At 51.4% G+C, this 21,464-nt stretch overlaps 1 protein-coding gene across 8 annotated transcripts in view; it reads left to right on the top strand.

Moving 5' to 3' along the window:
* LINGO1 (leucine rich repeat and Ig domain containing 1) overlaps positions 1–21,464 on the top strand; it is a 208,333-nt gene that overhangs the window by 151,892 nt on the left and 34,977 nt on the right. Inside the window, exon 1 of one of the 8 annotated variants that reach the window (XM_084905788.1) lies at positions 7,806–7,828. The exons of the other annotated variants lie outside the window; for them this stretch is intronic. The gene's annotated coding sequence lies outside the window, so the exon portion shown is untranslated. Of the gene's footprint in view, positions 1–7,805; positions 7,829–21,464 lie in introns of those variants that run through there. 8 annotated transcript variants of the gene reach the window in all.

Genomic DNA, 21,464 nt, shown 5'->3' with positions numbered 1-21,464 from the left:
CCTGCCACGGCCCCTGGTACACTCTCTACCAGTAGACCTGCTCCCGCCCCTGCCTGCTCTCACGTGCTGATGGCACCAGCCCCACTTGCATCTGCTGATGGTGCAGAGCAATTGGGACCTGTGCTGGGCGCCAGTAGCAGGTGTGAGCAGTGGCTCTGGCATTGGCAGCAGGTGCAAGTAGGGTCATTGCCAGTAGTAGGTGCAAGTGATGGCTACCACCTACTGATGGTGCCAAGCAATTGGGGCTGGCACCAGTTGCTGGCAGTGGGTGCGAGCAGGGCCAGTGCCTGCAACAGGTGCAAGTTCTGGGTGGGACTGCTGTGCACGGGAGTGAAGAATTTTCAGTAACCACCAGAGGCTCACCCCAATGACAGTGACCGGCACCCCATCTTGGTCACCTGCTCCACTATCCTGCTGTGGCCAATGCCCGCCATGTTCCATTCTCTGCCACCTGCTGCTGACACCTGCCATGTTCTGCGTACGCCCCCTGGTGGTCAGCGCACATTATATTGATAGAAACCAGTTGCCCGGTTGTTCTGCTGTTCAATCTATTTTCAATATTAGGGTTTTTATATATATTAGAGGCCCAGTGAACGAAGATTCGTGCAAGAATGGGCCTTCCTTCCCCTGGCTGCCGGCACCACCTTCACTCCAGCTGGAGCCGCCTTTCTGCCTTCCCATGCTGTCCAGAGGCCCAGAGTGGCTGGGGCGGTGCAGAACACTGCGTCCCACCCCACCCCAGGCTGCTTGGCACCTGCATATGCAAATAAACCCACCATCTTTGTTGGGTTAATTTACATACTCACTCCTGGTGGACTTCATGAAAATATGGTCAATTTGCATCTTACTCTTATTAGTGTAGATATATATGTATTACCTATGAACACAGGCAAAAGGGTGGCGAAGGCCTGGGGTGGGGCAGGAACTAGGTGGAGGGGTGTAGTGGGGGGGAAGAGGAACATCTTTAATACTCACAACAATAAAGATTAAAAAAATAAAAAGAAATAAAGACCTGGGGATCCTTTCCCCCTTCACCATGTGGGAGACCATTCTATGGGACTCTTCCTTCTCCCTATGTGGGAGTCTGTACTTGTTCTTCAATAAATTTCCACCTTTGCTATACCAAAAAAGAAAGAAAGAAAGAAAGAAAGAAAGAAAGAAAGAAAGAAAGAAAGAAAGAAAGAAAGATGTGTAAGAAGCAAGAGAAAGAGCCAGGTGGATGTCAGAGTCCCTGAGTCAGGAGCAGGCCTGGTCTGTTCAGTGCTCAGTAAGGCCATTGTGGCTAAAACCAGTGAATGGGGAGAGAATGGTAGGAACAACCAGGGAGGAATCAAAATACAGTACAGGTTTCAGGGCCTTGTGGGTCATCCTAAGCACTTGACTTTTCCTTAGGATGAAGCAGGGAACCATGGAAGTTTCTGATTAGTGACATGATCTGAATTTCATTTTAATCAGATCATTTTGGCTGCTATAGAGGAGGGGGATTAGTCTGATGCAATGATCCAGGGAGGGATGTTTTTTCCCCAAATGACCAGCTTTTTTGACACTGTTTATTGAGTAAGCCATTCTTTCCCTGCTTCTCTGAAGCTCCATTCCTATCACCTGCTTGGTGTCCCCATAGTCTCCTATCTGTGATTGATTCCATTGATCTTTGCCTTGGTAGAGATCAATGGAATTCATTTAAGAAATGGAGAGAATGGGCATATTTGGTGATTGATTGAGGGTATAGTGTGAGGAGGTGGGAAACTGGAGAGCTGACACAGTTACCTTCAATGAGGGACAGGCAAGGGGAGATTCGGGACCTTGGGAGCTCTCAAGTATGAAGGACTTTGTCACAACTCTATATACCCATTTGCAGACAAAGAATCTGAGGTTCAGAAAGGTAGGTGGAGCTGAGAATGAAAGGTAACTCTCTGGGCTCCAGAGCCTGCATTCTGTTGACCCTGGTGAAGGGGAGGGAAAGAAGGTTCCAGGAAGGCCTGAAGGGCTCCAGGCACCAACTCCCCCAAAACCCCACTCTGCCATATTACTGGATCTTAAAGGCTTTCTCATTTCTAAGAGAAACCTGTTAAAACCAAAATGCTCCTAGTAGGGAATCACACTTTAAGTTTATAGCTGACATCTTAATTATCTGTTAACACCTCCGTAAGGATTAGTTGACATGAACTGAGGACACTGAATGGGAATCAGTGTGAAGTGAAGGGAGGGGCAGGTTTCCAGCAATTCACAGCTTTTTTTGGGACACTTAAGGAAGTGAAGGAGCTGGAGCTGGATCCCTGTGGGAGTTGTTGGGGTGGGGTGAGGGTGAAGTGGGGACGGGGGGGGGGGGGGGGGGGGGGGAGGGGGGGGTGCTTGGGGAGAAAGCATTTTCTCTGTAGAAACCAATGGTTGGCTTTATAGACACTGCTGTGGCCTGGTATCAGAGGAGGATAATCACATTCTCAGTCTTGATCTTGAGAAGATCAGATCAGCCACTCATGAGCCACCTTGGGACAGCTGCCAGCAGTCACTCAATGCTGGGACCTATCTCTTGACACCCACAGACTGGATCTGTCATCTGCTCTAAGGAGTAGTAGGAGGAGAAGCTAAGGTTCAATGTATGAATAGGATCAGGGCTCACTATAGGACAAGGGTCAGGGCTCAGTCTGTGACCAGGGTCATGAGGGTCTAACCCTAGAGGTCACTCAGAGGGCAGCTGAACTACTTAGTCTAAAGGAAGACATAGCAAGAGGTCAAGATAGTACCAGGTTGCTTCCTGCTCCACTGATGCATGAGGACAGGTGACATTTTTCCTCAGACATTTTTCCTCAGAAGGGCCTCATTCCCCCTTCAGTCTGCACAGGAGGATTAATAGGTGTCTTTGGGTGATAGCATGTGACCAGCTGCCCAATCGCTTCATCGCTGTCTTAGCCTTTCTGGGACCCTGGGGCTAAGAGCAGCTCTTCCCTCGTCTCCCCTTTCCTCCCTATCTTTCCCCCTCCTCTTCCCTATCCTGCTTTCCTTCTCCCTTCTCCTCTCTTTTCCCATCCCTTCCCCATCAGCCAACCCTGGCCTTGCTCCCAAATGCTGGCAGTCAGACCCTGAGACACCCAGACATCCCATCAGCTCGAGGCTGCCCAGGTCCTGGGTTACCTGCAGTCAAGCACAACCTTCAGCTCTTCCTTCATTCTCATTAGCACATCCTCCCAAATGTACTGCCAGGGCTCAGCAGGGGAGGGAGTACAAGAAAAGGGGCCAGGTCGTGACCAAGTGAGACTTCTGGGAGGTGAGGAGCTGAGCTGGTGCCCAGGAACAGGCTGAGAGTGCTCTAGGAAGGGGACCTATGTGAGCAAAGGCCTGGGTCTGTGGTGGTGTTGGGGTGGGGCCTGTCAGTGAGTTGGGAGAAGGCTGGAGTACGTGAGGGGTCATATGGAGGAGACCTCCATGGCCAGCTGAAGACCTTAGAATTTATTCCTGAGGCTAGTAGTTTCCAAACTCTTTTTTTTTCCTTCAGTTTAAACCTATCATAGGGAAGCCTAAAGTGGAAAATGGACTCAGTCATTCATTCAGCAAATATTTAAAGGGAACCTAGCCTTCTAGACCAGAGGCACAGCTGTGAACCAAACAGAAACTAGTTCTCTGCCCTCCAGGGGCTGACTGTCTACAAGGAGGCCATGGCTAAAGGAATAAAGGGCCTTACCCTACCATCTGTTCCCTCTGCCTAATGGTCCTGGGGACATCTCCACAGACACAGGGTGTTCAAGGGGCTGGTTCCAGAAACCTGCTTTCCTTAAAGAATCTGAAGGAGAAGCTGAAAGAGAGGATTCCTTTCTGCTAATGGAAGGTTTTGGGAGGGAGGATGACTGAGACAAAGAGAAGGTAAGCAGGAGAGGAAGGGACAGAAGGCCTCTCAGGAGCGGAGCTCCCTCCTCCAACCCATGGCTCACCCACTAAGGCAGAGGAAGGGGACGAGGTTCTCTGAGGCATGGTGACCAACTGCCCCATCTTGCCCAGGACTATCCCAGTTTCAGCAGCTCTAGGTTCCAGGATGGTTGGTCACTCTACATAAGTCCTGCACTTGAGGCTCTCTGACAAGCCTGTGTCCCTGGCAACCCAGAGCATCCAGTCAAGCTATTCTGGGTCTCTGAGAGACCAGGTGTTAAAGTTATGGTGCTGGCCATGTCTGGGGATTGTAGGAAGCCACTGCAGCTCCTGGGAGGGGAGTGGTGGTGCTGAAGAAGGAGTGAAGGGCAGAGGCCTTGTTGCCATGTCTGAGCTGCCTTCAGGGCCCCAAAGGGAACTAAGACCAGATCCATCAGATGCATTTGATTCTGAGGCCTGCCAGGGGACCTAAAGGAGGACTTGAAAACTGGGGGCTCTGACCAGGGATGTGACTTGTGAATGTGTTAGTTTCATTTTAAACAATTTTTTTTTTTTTTTGGTAAATTGAGATATAATTCAGATACTATGTAACTCACCATTTTAAAGTGTACAATTCAGTCTTTTTTCAGTATATTCACAAGATTGTACAATATCATCACTAAATCCAGAGCACTATATCACCTCAAAGGGAAACCCTATACTTATTAGCAGTCCCCTCTCTCTCCATCCCCTAAGCCCTGGCAGTCACTAATCTTCCTGTCTCTATGGACTTACCTTTCTGGGTAGTTTATCTAAATGGAATCATAAAATATATGGTCTCTGTGTCGGTCTTCTTTACTTTAGCATAATATGTTCGACATTTATCTATGTGGTACCATGGATCAATATTTCATTTTTTGTTATGGCCCAATAATATTCCATTTTATTGCTATGCCACATTTGTTTATATGTTCATTCGGGAACATGTGGACTATTTATATTTTTTGGCATTTATAAATAATACTGCTGTGAATATTTGTCTAATGGTCTTTGTGGGTTGGGTTATCCTGGAGTGTGATTGCTGGGCCATTAAGTGAATTGGTATTTACACCTTAGGGCATATGCTCTTCACTTTTCAAGTCCTGCCTACTGCTGATTGCATCACTCCATTCACTCACTGTCATTTCCTCTCTGTCCCCTATAGGCATCTAAGTTTTAGCCTTGATTGTGGAACAGTGATGGAGGGAAGCATAAGGGGCTGTAGAGCCAGAGAAGGCTCCTGGCCCAGGAAGGTTGTCCTGGAGGGCTTCCTGAAGGAGATACCACCTGGTCTTCGCTTATGCCCGGTGGATATTTTCTAGGGCAAAAAGAGTGAAGGAGAGTGCTCCTGGCAGGTGAAACAGGGAGGTGTGAATCCTCTCCCCTTTCCCCACTCAAGGGGGCTAGCCCTGTGAGGGAAGGGGCTCCAGGGACCAGCTGAGATGGCTTCTGTCCCTTCCTTGGCTGGTTGCCTTCTCTCTTTTTGGTTTTTGTTGTTTCCTTAGGGAACGGTAAAGAGCCTGATGATTTGGAGAGGAGTGGGGGAATATTGGAGTGAGATTGCCCGTGGTCTTTAAGCCCCTGCAGAGAGAACCCGAGGTGGGTGGACAAAAGGGTGGGAGACTTTGGTCCTTCTTCATCTGGGGGCAGGGTGAGGATCTAGGACAGAGGTGACCCTGAGCCAGGACACTCTGTGTCCCAAAATGGCATCTGATTTTCCCTCTTTCACAGGAAGGTAAGAGGTAGATGAGTCCCACCCCTCAGGCAGAGTGAGGGCCAGACCTGGAGCTGCACACATAGCCTCCTGATCTAATGGGTAATCACACCCTGACATGCTCATAGGCAAAGAAGGGATTTTTTGTGAAGCAAAATCTCTTGTGAAATATCCAGGCCCTGCTGGGCTTTGTTTCCCAGCCTCATCACTGCTACTTGGCTTAGTTATGTCTTCAGAGGCCACCTGTGCTCAGGAGGCCACATGGGGCTCTTTAGTTTCTTCTCAACAGGGAGAGGTTTCCATGGTCCATGCTCGGCTTTTGGCCTAAGATGCTGCAAGTGTGTGCATGTGTGCATGGCCTATTTCCAGCCTGAACACATTCATTTTTGAACTTGGCTGTGTGTGTGATCCTCACAGCTCAGAAGCTCAGGGACACTAGGTGGCAGCTGCACATTTGTGCCAAGCTTTGCCTTTCTTCTCTCTGACTTTAGTGTTTGTTTGATTCCCACCAACTTTTGAGTGCTTGATGGGGGCCAGGAGGGTGGGGAGGGTATTAGCTTCTGAGAGTTGATTGAGCTGGGACATGTCCATCCCTTTGTCAGTGCTGCCCAGCCCCTCAGCTGCCCCACCTGTTGCTTCCAGCCCACAAAGCCCCTGCTTTTGCACTGAGATCACTCTCCTAAAACTTGCCTTTGCACTTTATCCACTCCTCCACATTGTGTAATGTAGGCAGGACTGGAATTACTGTACCCATTTGGCAGTTGAGGTCTAGAGACAAGCTTAAAGTCTCTTGGACTTTCCACACAATCACTAGCTTCCCCTCCCAGAACACGGGCCCCTTGCGCTCAGCCCCTGCCCATAGGGAACAGGCCCCGGTTTCAAGAATGAATCCAGCTGCCTTCTCCAAATGAGGCTTTTCTCTCCTGCAGTCATTCAGCATTATCCTGGAGAGATGGCCCCAAATCAACAGTCAGGGAACCACAGGAGGCAATAATATTGATGTCGATCACGGATATTTCCTTATTGTGACTCTAATTAGCAATTTTTCCAACAGCTGCAGCCCAGCCTGGCAGTCAAATGGAAGAGCTCCAGCTTATTAATATGAGCCCATTAATGTCACACTGACAAGGCTGATGAGGGGTGGTTTTAGGTAGGGAGAAGGAGAAGCAGGGATGGGGGCTAGAAGGTCCATATTCTCCACTCCTCCACCAGACACTTGCTTTCCTTGAGCACAGTCCACCGAGTGTCTCTTATCCCATATATCACAAGGGAGTTCACTTCCCAGGTTGCCTCCTTTACCTCATGGCCCCATGCTCCACCTGTTCTTCCAGGATGGCTTAGGTTAAAGAGCTGCTTCCATACCCCTTGGAAAGCCTTGGGCATTAGCCCAAGGCCCTCAGGTAGCAAGAGGTAGGAAAGAAGCTCCCCAGCCTTTTGCCCTTCTTCTCCAGCTGGAAGAATGCCCCCATCCCCAGCACTGCACATTCAGATCTGAGCACCCTACTGACGCTGGCCTCACAGTCACTGCACATGTGCCCTCAGCCGTGTACTGGTTCAAACAGAAGGGCTAAGACCCCTAGAAACCTCCTTATCCATCTGCTTTAAGCTTCCCTCTTCCCTCCTCTCCAGGAAATTCTTGGGTCTATATCTCCTCACCTCAATTCCAACTGTATTGCTTGCCTCTGACATTCCTCTGCCCAGATCTCTTTAGATCCTTTGGTGCCTTGAGTGAGGAAGCCAAAGTGTTGTTATAAGGGCTGCTAAGTGGTGGCCCAGTGAACCAGGCCATGTGGCTCCGCTGAGCTGCCACCCTAATCTGTCCATCAGGTCATTTCCTGCACCTTCTTCTCTCTACATGCTCTAGGACAGGCAGGGGCCATGTTTCCTGGGTCCCTTCCCCCCCCCTAACCTCCTGCCCCCCCCCCCCCCTCCGCCAAGGCTGGCGCCGAAGCGGGTGCTTGTAATCAGGAAATGAGGGAATGGGGCAGCCACACACTGAGCTCTGCATCCCACAGGTGGTCCCTCCTATGGCTCTCAGATTAAGTGCCTGTTGCCTCAAGAGTACTGTACACCCTCTACTGAGAGTGACACCCACTGTATGCCTCCCTGGTGGTATTTGCTGAAGGAGGGGACAGCATTTGCCTGCGGGGCTCCCCAAGACAGAGAGACACAGCCTTGCCTGTGGAGCTGCCCCTTCAAGGAGACCTTTGAAACTTGTGTCTTTACTCATGCTTGGTAAGGATGTTCACATATTCACATCATTTATTAATTCACTCATTTATTTGTTTGTTCAGTCATTCATTTGTTCATTCATTTAACAAACACTTGCTGGATGCTGTGTGCTCAGTGCTAGGCTCCATAGAGGGTCTCAGCCAGGCCCTGGCAGAGCCCATAGCCTTGTCAGCATAACTGCCCCTGAGCAATGCAGAATAAAGCGGGCCCAGTGGAGGCAGTACGCATTGCATGTGTGTGTGGTCGGGGGAGGGGGAGGGGTGGCATAGAGGAGAAAATGTGAATGGTTCATTAAGGAAAAGGAAACATTTTAAAGCTGACAGAGAGGAAAGGGCACCACAAGCAAAGGGAACAGACTGTTCAATGGCTCTGAGTCTGAGAGAGCAGGTTGGAGTCAGGAAGAAGCAGGGTTCAATTACAAAATACCCAAGTGGGTAAGCTCAGTTGTAGAGATGGGGTAGGGACAGCTGTGGGAGCTTTTAGAAGGACAGGTGCCCCGCCTCCTACAGGTACTGGGACCACTGGAGAGGCAGTCCCCAAAGGTTAGGTCTACAAATGGCCACAGTCCAAGACAGTGGCAGGAAGACTCACACCTCTCCTTCCCTGCCCAGTGTAGGGCGAAGTGAGGGCAGGTCAGTATCTGTGAGGAGGCGGGTGGTCCCAGCTGTGAAGGAGTGTGTGAGGACAAAGATATGCTGACTACACTGGGAGGCTCCTTGGGCTTAGGAACTAGATGCTCTGGGCTGCACCGGCCTGGAGGGCACCCGTGACTGTGGCTGCATCTACCTGGGCCATACCTCCCCCTCTCCCTCCTAGCCATCAGAGCTCCCAGCCTTCACAGCAATCCCTCCAGTGGGCAGAAGAGAGACTGAAGCCCGACAGTGGCCGAGCCCTGCCCAGGGTCACACACGATATAGGTTTCCTCTTGTCCTTCAGCCGATGTTGGGGTCTTCCATAAGGAAAATACCCCCAGGTCTCAGGGTCCAAGACAGCCAGTGTGAACACCCTGCATGGTGCAGAGAAGGTCTAGCTGGAGAGGAGGTGGTGCCGGAGGGCAGAGGGCAGAGGGCAGACAGGAGGGCCTGGAGTGTTGGCAGAGGAGGAGGCTTCCCTCTGGAGTCTTCATGTGGAAGGTTTTCCAGGATTTGACTGGAGCATCTCTTGACTGGCCTCTGGATAAAATTTCATGCACATCATGAGGCCCAGAGCAGTCAGTGAGGGAGCCAAGCACTCCCAGCCATGTTCCCTTGTACACATGCATGCACATGCACGTCAACCTGTGTACATAAGCTAAGCTCATATGAGCTAAGGCCTACTTCTGTTCATACATTTATGTGTATCCAGCTGCTTGTTCATGTGTCTGAAGGAGTGCATCCCTGGGAGTATAATTCTGCATTCATATGTGTGCTGGCCATGCCAGCAGCCCTTTAGGACACAATCTTTTCCTCCCACCTGAGCCAGAAAACTCCCAAACTTCCTCTGCCCTGCCTAGGCCCAGCTATGCCCTACCCCTCACACAGCTCTCCCCTGAGGCCTGAGGTCTGGCCCTCTGAGGACCGGCACTGCGGGTGGAGGTGGGCATCAAGCAAACAGCTCAGGCCAAGAGGTACCATCCAGCTCTTTTTTGTGCTCATCTCCTCCCCTCCTATCCCTAAATACCTGCCATGGGATCCTGACAGGTAGGTACCCTTTCTCTGCTGTTTGTCTAGCCCCCATGATGGGGAGTTCACTGCCTCCCAGGGGAGCAGCAGGGGAACCTGTGGGCAGAAAGGACCACCAGGAAGGCCGAGAGTGTGGTCCGGGCTCAGCCCTCAACTCTCAGGGTCTGGGGCTGTCCCCAGACAGCCAGGCCTAGGGCTTTAGCTCCTGGCAGCATGGTCAGGCTGGAGGCTCACCTTATTGTCAAGAGTGTATTTTAGTTATTAGTGATAGCAGCAAGGAATTTGGGGGGATTTCTCTCATTTTCAGAACTTTCAGCAAGCCTCCTCCCTGCCAGTGCTGAGGACACACACACACACACACACACACACACACACACACACACTCGGTTGCTCTTGTGTGGCTGAGAAAGAGGGAGAGAAATCTGGGTCAGTCTCCCGGGAAGGGCTCTGTAACATCTCCCCACCTTTCCTGCAGATGCTCAGTGTTGCAAATCTGGGCTGTGGTCTGAAGTCCAAGGCCAGCCTCAGTCCTGCCCCAGTCAGCCCTGGAGTGGGATCTGGTCCCTCCCTGGGCCTCCCTCTCTAGATGACTTCAGGCAAGGCCCCTGGAACCACAGGTCATTGTTGCCATACTCTGCTGATTGCATGGGAGATGGCAGAAGTTTCCCATCTCCAAATGAACCCTCTAGCTTCAGCCCCTGCGGTTTGGGGATGAGGGCCGGAGTTTTGGGGGAGCTGGGGCCATATGATAGCAACCCCATGCAGAGAATGCAGACACATAGGGCAGATTCCTAGTGGTGGAATTTTAGGCAAGATGGCAGGGTCCGGGGTCTAGGTAGGATGCCTCAGGAGTGGGAAGGGGTTTTGAGAGAAGGTAGGCAGAGAAGAAGTTCAAGATATTACAGCCATTTCAAGATGGAGCTTGCAGTAGGGATTCAGGTAAGTTAACTCAACTTTGAGACAGGACCAAAGCCCGGGGCGGGAGCCACTCCTCAGGGAGAGTCACTGGACTGTGTGGCAGAGGGAGGTGGTAGAGTTTTCTGGGAAGACTGGGGAATTGCCATGGTTTAACCATTCAGAGACTTAAACCAGGGTGACATCAAAGTCATTTTCTTTTACTGCCCTTGGCACACAGCAAATCTTTCCTTCATGGCCCAGGTCTTCAATGTCTGTTGAGTGAAGGGATAGAAAATTGATTTGATGTAAGGTAGATATAAGGACTTCCTGATGCGTCCTTATCCTCAGGACTTGATGCCTTTGAGGTGAGATCCTCAAAAGGGCTATCACATAGAGGAGGTTACCCCAGGCATCCCCAGCTTCCCCCAGAGGTCAGCCCTTCCTGCCACGTGTGGGGAGGAATAATGTCTGCCTACAGGGGTTTCGGTCTGATCTAGAATCTCCAGGACCAGAGATGCCCATCTTTTTTCAAGCATAAGTGTGTGTATGTTGTGTGTGTGTGTGTCCTGTGTGGGGTTGGCTATTGAAATATTGTTGCCACTTGTAAATGTTTGCTCATACTTGTGGTACTTAGAAGGGGATAGAGGAATCTTTTTTTTAGTTCAGGGAGAGGGTGACCAGCCACTTATGGACGGAGACTGTGGCCAGTGTTCAGGGTAACTGGTGAGGGGAGCTGGTCCTTGATCTTGAGGCCTGGCTGTGAGAGGGATGAAGGAGAGTCAGGGAAGGCCTTGGAGAGGGAGTGGAGAGTGTTAGGGTTTGAGAGGTGGATGTGAAGCAGGGTAATGGTTTCTCAGATGGGCTCCAGCGGTAGGCTGGGTCTCCCTTCTCAGACTGGGGTTCTTGTGGCATTGTCAGCTCCTGGACAACCTGTCTCCTCCTGGACAAGCTGTGGAAAGGAGTTTCCTACCTCCTTGTCCTCAAGGTTTCTAGCCAGTCCCAGCCCGCCTCCATTCTGACCATTCCTGGCACATCCTTCTCCCACTCCCTGCAGCCCCAGCCAGGAAGCTGCAACCCCATGCTTGAGCCCCTTGGGCAGAAGCTGGAGCAGCTGGGGCTCCCACTGGGAGGAGCAGAGCTGTCAGCATGCCATCCCTCTGCTAACCTGACTGACTCAGAACACACATGGGAGCCTTGGGACTCTAAGGGCTAGGAGCACAAGCACACTCATGCATCCTCCCTGATCAGTAGGCAAGGAACTGGAAAAGATTCAGTGCAGTCTGTCAGATGGCTATTAGTTACTAGAAGCCCGGGACACCCCCAGCCTGCATCCTCTCCAATCTGGGACATCCCTCTCACAATCCAGGACTGCTGGCTCCCAACCGCTTACCTGCCTGCCAGCCTGGTCAACGCCTAACTGCTCCCCTGCCAGCCCAGTCACCCCCAATTGCCCTCCCCTACTGGCCTGGTGGCCCCCAACTGCCTTCCCCTGCTGGCCTGGTCCCCCCAACTGCCCTCTCCTGCTGACCATCGTGTGGTGGCCATCTTTGACCACATGGGCGTGGCATCTCATGTGATGGTATGAGGTCAGTTTGCATATTACCTCTTTGTTATATAGTATTGTGCTAGAGATGGCTCTTGCTCACCCCACCCCCCACCCCCAACCTTCTTCTCTGGCCTCCATTCAGAAGGCCATGCAGGATCCTGGGCTGGAAGGAGAGCTGGGCAGGGTGCACTGTGGGCATTGTCGAGGGTAGGAATAGACCATGAAGACTGGAGCAGACTCTGGCCAGTGTGGTTAAGTTGGTAGGAGTGTCTTCTCATACACTGAAAAGTCACAGGTTCCATTCCGGTCAGGGCGCACTGTGGGCATTGTCGAGGGTAGGAATAGACCATGAAGACTGGAGCAGACTCTGGCCAGTGTGGTTAAGTTGGTAGGAGTGTCTTCTCATACACTGAAAAGTCACAGGTTCCATTCCGGTCAGGGCACATTCCTGGTTGTGGGTTCAATCCTTGGCCTCAGTCGGGGGGTGTGTAGGAGGCAACGGATCGATGTGTCTCTCTCACATCAATGTTTCTCTCTCTGGTTCTCACTCTCACTCTCTCTCTTCTTCCCTCCATCCCTCCTCTCTCTCTCTCTCTCTCTCTAAAAATCAATGAAAATGTCCTTGGGTGATGATTAAAAAAAAAAGATTAGGTCAGAATATGAGACAGCCTCTCCCCACCAAGAGCCACTGGCCCTTAGATGGTCTGCAAGATCCTCTGGGTCAGCATAACCATTGTGCAGACAGGGAACCTAAAGTCCTGTGAAATAGAGGCCTGCGCTGTGTGTGGTGAAGGCCACCCTGTCCCATTTTGCACAGCCTCCTCTGGGAAGGGCAGGATGAAAAAGGGAGCAGAGGTGGGGAATCAGTGAGTCAAGCGGTGAGGGATCTCGGGTGGTGCGGTGTAAGAATGTGATCAACTGATCAGCCAGCAAATGATGTCTCAGTTCCTGGGCCAGAGAAGGGCTTGTTTCATCCCTGCCCTCAGAGATAGTACCCCAGGGGGGGAATTGACTGTGTCTTATTTGGAATCTCACATGGCCTGGCAAGGTAGGCACTCTCATGCCCATTTCACAGATGCACAAACTGAGCCCCAAAGAGCAGCTTTTCCAAAGCATATGGATAGGGTGGAATGGTGCCTGCCCCTAGTGGATAGAGACCTGTTCCTGGTGAGAGGGGTCTACTACAAGAGAAGACTCTCAGCGGGAATCTGCTTGCTGCCTTGAGGCAGAGCTGGGACTAGTTCCTCTGAGAGAGGCAGACACTTAGCTTTAGGACTCCGGACTTCCTTGTTTGTTCCCTGTGCTGGCCAAGAATTTCTTCTACAAGTCTGACCATAGTCCCTTATGCTTTAACTTTACCCACCATTCTTACGGGATCCTGTCAATCCACCTCCCTCCCCAAGCCACTATCTCTCCTCTGTTCTTCTGCTTTTTGGTTTTGGTGGCCCCTGCTGCATGGCCAGTTCCTGAGAGTCCAGCCTGTCCTGTCTGTCCTGACCCACCCAGGCCTGTATGAAAATTAGCTCACCTTGCCCAGCATTGTCATCTGAAGGGCTTCATTTTCCACTCTTTGCCCATAATGCACGCCCCCCCCTCACTCCTCCCCTCGTCTGCCTACCCCTCTCCCCCCTCTCCAAGCCTATAATCTCTGTAATCTCTCCCTACAGTACTCAGCATGGTGGTGAGTGGACAGTCAGGCTCAGGACAGCTCAGATCCCTTCCTTCCTCCCTGCTGTCTGTCTTAGGAAGAGGTCTGTGCTCCAGACAGGTGTCTCATCCCTGCCTCTATGAGTTTCCCTGCTCCCAAACCAGAAACCTAGTTTGGTTGAAAATTAGGGTAGATTCTCAAAACCTTGAAGGCTTTTCACCCATTACTTTCTACCTTCTCCACCCAGGCTAGGAAGACTTGGGTATCACCCTGAAATTCAGTGCTCAGTGGCCCTGGTCTTGCTTATCATGCCCCACAAACAATAAGCTCCAAATTTACCTTCATTTCAAGAGAAGCTGACCTTAGATCAGGATGACCAGGAAAGCAAGGTGGTTTTTAACTAATTCACACTAAGGTGTGAGTGATTGGTAACAGTTTATCCTGACTGTGATATTTGGATTTGAACAGAGGGGCATTATAGTATTAATAATAATAATAACAATAATAATTATTACCTCAGCTTTTACTATGTCAGGCACTGTTGTTACACTGTACATATATTAAGTCATTTAATTAATATGCTACCCCAAATTGATTTCTAATTGGTAGGAAGATAAGGGAAGAATGTTGAGGAGCTGAAGGAGCTCGAGGGAGCAGGAGGCAAACTTCTTCCTCCTTTCTCTAAATGTCCATCCCAGCTCCCATTTGGTACAGAAAGCCAAGTTGTTTGCACTGCAAATCATGTCGAGTATTTGCCTGAGGTCGCCTGGGAGGGCGAGGGCAGCTCTGCTTCTCCCTGGCTCCCAGGTCCCATAAGATGCCTGGGAGGGCGCTGCTCCCAGCCAGGCAGCCTCCCCACAGGGTCTCAGGCACCCTTTAGGAAGTCTCTTGGTAAGGTGGGTTATCACACAGGCCCCCTGAGGCATCAATACCAGTTCCTCCATGGTCCCTGAACCTGCCTAATCTCTTGTGGCTGAGCAGCCACCTAACCTGCTGGCACACCCCTGACTCTACTGTAGGCTGGTCAGGCCCCAGAGCCTGTGTGTGAGTTTGACTTAATGTGAGTCTCAGATGAACCTATAGGGTGAGTTGAGCTGGGATGAGGACCCCCATTCTGCAGGTGGGGAGACAGAGGTTCAGAGAAGAGAAAAATAACTGCCGAACCCTCCTATGTAGAAGGACAGCCTAGTGAATTCCTGAAGTGAAGGAAGGGCTTATTGCTTCATGAGTGGCACTCTCACCACTTTAAGCAGACAAATGTGAGTAATTGTGGTATTTCAGATCCCACCCTTTCTCTCTCCCCCAGCAGTCTCCTGGTTGCCCTAGGCACCCAGTTGGAGGAAGCTGAGCAGCTGCTCTTAGGTGGTCTCACCCACCCCAGCCTCTCTCAATCTGCCAGCTTTCAAGGTTGGCTGCCTGGTAGCTCAGTAATTGATCCAGGAGACTTGACTGTGGCCAGCTTTTCCCATACAGCCGGCCACCACACCCCACAGCCCATTCCATCCAGTCTATCCTAGTAATGACCACTCATCCATCCCTCCTGGGAAGACAGCTGGCCACTCCCTATTTCTCCCTCCACTCCCCAGCGGGATCTCAGGGACTCTAATTCAGAAATAACATGGTTCTGAACTGACCTCACCACCAACTACTGTGTGGTCTCAAGCAAATTCTTTCTCCTCTCTGAGCATCCGTGTCCACACTCGAATGTGGATCTAACCTGAGGGCCTTGAGGATCCAGTGTGGCAAAGTGTGGGAGCTGGCAGGATGGCCACAGTGATGAGGGCTCCTGAGACCCATGCTTGAAGGTCCTCAGGGTGGAAGAGCCTAGTTAGGGCATGATTGTACCTGCCTTTCTTAGCAAGTCAGGGAGGAATTCTCAGAAGAGGAGGCATTTGTGCTGGGCCTGCAGGATGACCAGACTTCCTCACATTTGGGGGGTGAGGACAGTGGTGGATGGCATTCTGAGAATGGCAAGAAGGGGCCCCACATGGGGACATGACAAGTTGGGGACCTTAGGGTTTCGTGCTTAACATAGCTGACTACACCAAGCCCCTGCTTATCCCCTTCAGTGGCTCTTCAATGCCTTTGGGCAAAAGTACCCACTCCCTGGGGAAGCTTTGGAGGTCTGGCAAGATCTAGTCTTTGCCATCTCCAGGCACCCAAACCACTGCCCTGCCCTAGGCCTCCAGCTTTGACTCATTTTAAAAATTCTCTATACTTCCTGATTTGCCTTTGACCACAATAAAATTTGACTCGGTGACCAAATAAAACTCCCACTCCCTTTCTGGGCCCACTAGGCACTATGTGATGTGCCATCCCCCTCCCCCCAGAGCCCACCTCTCTCTCAGGGCCCGAGTCTTCATTGAGTCTTCATGTTTGGGAATCAGCAAAAATGTACCCAACTTGAAGACCAAGCATTTCCAGGGTGCAGACATTAGAGTGCTCAAGCCAGGCCAATTCCAGACACATCAGGGTAATTGGTCAGCCTAATTTCCCCCAGCCCTGCAGTGGGGCCGTCTGTTTTCTTGTCCTTGCCACTCTATTGGAAAACCAGTTTGTCTGTGTTTTCCCTTGTTCTTGGCTGTCTCCACCAGCAGCCTTCAGCTGCCAGAGAGCAACTCTGAATCCCTCGTGCCCAGAGGCAGTGCTGGTACCGGAACTTAGTGTTGAATGAGTGAACGAGGGGCAGGGACTCAGTCCTGTGCTAGCCTCAGTTTCACATCTATACCACGAGGTGGGCGCTAGGTGTCCAGGGAGGGCTCTCCAGGCCCAGTACCCCCAATGCAGCAACTTGGAGAGGAGGAACAGTGCCCTCTCCGTGAGGCAGCCGGCAGTAGGAATGTCACAGCCCTCACCTTCCCAAATACTCCACCATTAACTAACAACCATTATTGGTCCAGACCCAGGGCTGGGGGTATTCCGAGTGATGGCACCAACTGCCAAACCCCACTCCCCTCCCACGCCCGGAAACAGATGGCCCAAGCTTGGGCGGGCAGTAGAGATGGGGACTGGCATTTGTGTATGTGTGTGGTTTTTTAAAAATCTGACACATTTTTGTCACGTCTTGGTGCATCAGAACAGTAGAGTAGGCGGGAGTGTGAAGAATGTTTTAACTTGCAACTTTGTAACAGTTCCAGTTTCTCTGGGCCTCCTCCCCCTCCCCAAGCCTCTTGGGAGGAACCTCAAAGTCCATCTGTTCCTGAATCCTCCCCCTCCCCACATCCCTCCATCCCTCCATCCATCCATGAATCCATCCTTCTTTCCTCCATCCTTCCTTTTAGTCATCTGAGGGAGAGAAAGAATCAGAGGAAGTAGCCAAGACTAAGAGGACCCTGGTCAGGGAGGCAAGTGTCCTGTTTCTGATCCAGAAACTCCTGACACCAGACTTGCTGTGTGACCTTGCGGAGTTCCTGACCCTCTCTGGGCCCCATCCATGTTACCCTAGGCCCACCCCTTAGGAATTCCTGACTCTCATAGAAATGTCTAGGAAGAGTGATTAAAAATGGGGAGGGTTCAGGAGGGGTCAAGCAGGGAAGTTTGTGGTTCAGAGCATTCAGGGAGAATGACCCCAAGGTGGTAGAGAGAACCACATTCATGAAGCCAGACTAAGTGGTCCCAACCTTCATTCCCCTCAGCTCCCACTCTGCCTAGCCCACCCTGGGTGGTGCTTTGAAGGTGATCCAGGGCTGGCTGAGGTCTGGGGCTGCTGCTCCAAGTTTACTTGGAAGAGGAGGAGCCAGGCAGGACCAGGCACCTGGATGTCTCTCCACTGCCCTGCTGTGCTTATCAGTCTTGCAGGCCCTGGGAAGAGGAAGCAGAGTGGGTGCCAGGCCCCAGATTTGCTTATCAGCCACCAGCCCTGCTGTCCCCAGGCCTGCTTGGCACTAGCTTCCATTTCATTAGTCTTAGAAATGTCAGCTGGCCTAAGAAACCACGAGTCCACATAGCAGGCTGGTATGAGCTGCCCTGGGTCTGGGGAGCCGTTGGAGGCATGAAGGGGCAGTGCCCTGGAGCAGCTCAGCTGTGGCAAGGGCTCCAGCCTTGCTTTCTCATTCCACAGCTCAGAGACCAGGGCTGCAGGCACTGTAGTTAGTGCTCTCTGCCAGGGGCAAAGTATCCAGCCCCAGGTCCATTTTGTTTCCTGCTTCCTTGTATACCTAACAGAACTCCCAAAGTCCAGGTCATGCATTGGAGGGCAAAGGCAGAGGAAAGGAGTAGGCAGAAGGAGCTCCCCTCGCCCATTTGCCCAGCTTACTCTGTTCTGCCTTCAGGAGCTGAAATCAAGTCAAAGGCAATACTAGATCACTGCTGAGCACAGAACGTTTCTTACTCTAGGCTGAGGCAACTCCTGAATATCATGCCACCTCCTGCACCCAGGGTAGGACTTAGGCCAGCTGGGGCTCTCCCCACCAAAGAATCCCTGCAGGGGGTGGTCTCTTTTGCTCAGGAGGATGAGCTCTGGCCAGGGCAGCCAAATAAATCAGTGTCTCCTGTTGCAGCCTTGGCCTAGGACCGCAGCCCAGCTGAGTCAGTGCCATGTGAATCTCACCATATGGGTACAGGGTGGCTGTGGTAGGGGAGGGGGTGGAGCTGGGTTGCCATGAGAACTGGAATGCTGGCATTTCCTCTTTTGGGGAGGCTGAACCATACTTCACAGGTGGTGTATGCTTCTGAATCCCATTTCTCTGTGTTTTTTAGGAAAGGAAAAAGGACAGAGGAAGGGGGTGGGAAAAGGCAAGGAGGGAGAGAAAGACACAGCCACAGAAGCAGTGGGAGCTCTCTGGAGCTGTTGAGTGTTGATCAGGGGCTTGTTTTGCCCAGAGCTTAGCCCAGGGCCAAAGAGGGGACATCAGACTATTACTCTTATCCAGACCTTGCGTAAATCTTTTCCTTAAAACACACAACCCTGCGCCCTGCCTGAGCCCTTTTCTGGATTACTCATCCTTATCCCTGTCCCCTCGGTGTCCACTTTGTGGACAGTGACACTGAGACAGAGAGAGCAGAAGACTCAGGCCCTGCTCCTAGCCCCTCAGTTGGGCAGGTATCCATCCTACCTGAGCTCATCACAGAGACCTTTAGCAGCATGGCACTGGACCTCCACATGGCCGGGGCAGATGTGGAAAACTGCCCTGAGTGAGAAGAGAGAACAGTGAAGCAGTGGGAGGTGGGAGATGAGCTTGGGAGGATGTTGAGAGCTGAAAGGGTAGGGCAGTTTTCACCCATCCATTTGGAGAGAAGTGAGGGGTGGACATGCCAAGATTACAGGCTTTGGGGTGGACAGGCCTGGTGTGCATCCAGTTTCATCTCTGGCACCTCTGGCAAACGAGCCTCCTTGAATCCTGGTTTCCTCTGTAAATTGGGGTGATAGCACCTCTCTTGCAGGTTTCCTGTGTGCACACAGTGGAGGAACTAGAGCTGCCATGATGTGATCTTCAGGTCATGGTCCTTGGCATTGGCTGGAGACATAGGGATGAGTTGATATGTCCTGAGCTTGGAGTGCCCATCTGAGCAAAGTTGTGGAGGGACCTGGCACAGCCATGTTCAGGGTAAGCGGCGTTGTGGGGAGGAGCTGTCCTGGCAGGAAGGAGAGTGGGATGGCAGGAGGAAGGCAATGTGACAACTGGGGAGCTTGGGTCTAGAGGCAGAACCAGTCCTGGCCCATCCAGACCCTGGGCAGGCCCAGGCCACGTGAGCAACTCTAAGACAGAACTGCTGCCTCCATTGAATCTCTGCTGTTCCCTCTCTTCCTGAGAGCCTCATTTGTCATGTTTGGGACATCCCTTCCAGACTCTTGGAAAGCAGAGCTACTAAGCAAGGAGATTGGTGCTATGACACCAGCTCCACCAGCACATCCTGACGTGCGATCCTGGGAAAGCCCTCTCTTGACTGCCTTCTCACTGGAAATGGGGTTCAGGCTGCTGTCCTTCCCTTCTCCAGGGCTGAGGAGGGCCCCAGAAGACAGTCGAGTAAGCTTCTTTTAGCTCGTGTCTAGAGAAAACAAGAGGGAAGGCTGGCTCTATTTCTAGTGAGCAGGTGGGGAGGGGATTGGAGGTGGGGCTCTTACACTCTGGTTGTTGCCTCCAATGATAATGGAGCCCATGTGTCAAGTCCTATGTGACAAGATCTCCATATCTCAGTCCACTCTTATAATAACTAGGGAAGTAGTATCATTCCCACTTGACACCCAAGAAGACTGAGGCTTAGAGAAGGAGAATAACTTGCCCAAGGTCATCCAGCTAAAGGCACAGAGGCAGGACTAGAACACAGGTGCCTAGCCCTGGAACTTTGTTTCATGTTCCCTCTAGGCCTCTCTCCTCTGACTTCTTCTAGCTCCCACAGACTAAAGGCCTCAGTCTAGCCTCTCCAATTGGATGTTGTCAGGGTTACAGGGACTCTATGTTCAGGAAAGAGTGGAGAACAGGGAGAAATAGATGCTGAGCACCAGGCTCCAATCCCCACTGGCTGTAGTGGGCCCTTACCCAGCCTGCCCAGAGGTACAGGATCCCAGCTTAGGAATGAGGTGGAATGAGACTTTGAACTTTGCTGATTACTCATTCTGGTCTCAGCCTGAACCTCTCTGAGTCTCCATTTCCTCATTCAGAAAACAGGCAATGGAGTTGCCCTGTATCAGTCAGACTAGATAGGTTTTGCTGCAATAACGAACAATCTTAAACATCTCGGAGATTTAAAACAGCTTTAAGTACATTTCTTGCCTTAATTGCAAAGAGGTAGGAAATAAAGGTTTGTTTCTTATTGTCACTCAGGACCCCAGGCTGAAGGAGCTGCCACCCATCTCAAATGTGTGCCCATAATACCATGGCAGCAGGAAGAGGTAGGGCCAAGGTTACAGCTTGTAAAACTCCTTCATGCAAATGGCACAGGTAACTTACACTAATAGTTCATTGGCCAAAGTACGTCACATGGCCATGCCCAACGTCAGAGGGGAAAGGAAAGCAACTTAGGCTTGAGTTCACAACCACAAAAGGCTGTGTCACCTTGAGCAAGTCCATTTTTCTCTTTGTCTCTCAGTCTCCCCCAGATAAGGGATGGGTCTGGGTTCCCATCCCTGACTCTGACATCAGGGTTCTGAGAGCTTCTTTACCAACCAGCATTTCCCCCTCCCTAAAGTGGGGTGGCTAGACTGGGAGAGAGAACCTTATCTATCCACCCTGTCCCTCAGTGCACTCACTGGATAGTCAGACTCTGCCTTCCCCCAAAATAGCTCACAGTCAGAGGAGACAGACAGGTAGCCAGCAAAGACCCATGATGTGACAGAGACTTACTCCCTGTGGGAGGCTCTTTGATTACCAGCCATGGCACAAACCAGATAGGCTATAGGTTGAGCCCAATTTCCTGCCCTCTCCCCCTGATCCTGCCTTTGACCACCAGTGGACTGGAGAAATACAGAACTCCCCAGTGAAGGAAGAATTGGAGCTGGATCCTGAATCACTTAGCTGGGCAAGGAAAGGGAGTGGTTTCCAGGTTGAGGACAGCAGGAGCAATGACTTGGAGGTGGCATGCCTTTGGAGTGGGACTGAATGACAGCTGCCACCTGAAGGATATACATATTGACAAGAGGAAGCATGATTTCAGTGTTCTAGCAAATCTCTCTCTCTCCCTCCCTCCCTCCCTCCTCCTTCCCTTCTTTTCTCCCCTCCCCTTTCTCTTTCCCCAGCTGCAGCCATGGGCAAGAGATGTTGGGGTTTCTCAGGAAGACAGAAGAGCTGTCAACCAACCTTTTATAGTATAGAGAAGGGATGCTTCTAGAAAGCCAGGGAGGCTCTGAGTCCCCCAGGACTGTGGAAATGGACCCCCTTATATCCAGTAAATTGATAATAGCAACAGAAATAGTAATAACTCTTTTTGACACTTTACTATTAATGGATC

This window comes from Pipistrellus hanaki, assembly GCF_964339955.1.
Source record: "Pipistrellus hanaki genome assembly, chromosome: 1".
NCBI classification, from domain to species: domain Eukaryota; kingdom Metazoa; phylum Chordata; class Mammalia; order Chiroptera; family Vespertilionidae; genus Pipistrellus; species Pipistrellus hanaki.
Note: the sequence above shows the minus strand (reverse complement) of the source record. Positions and strands in the feature narration are given on the sequence as shown.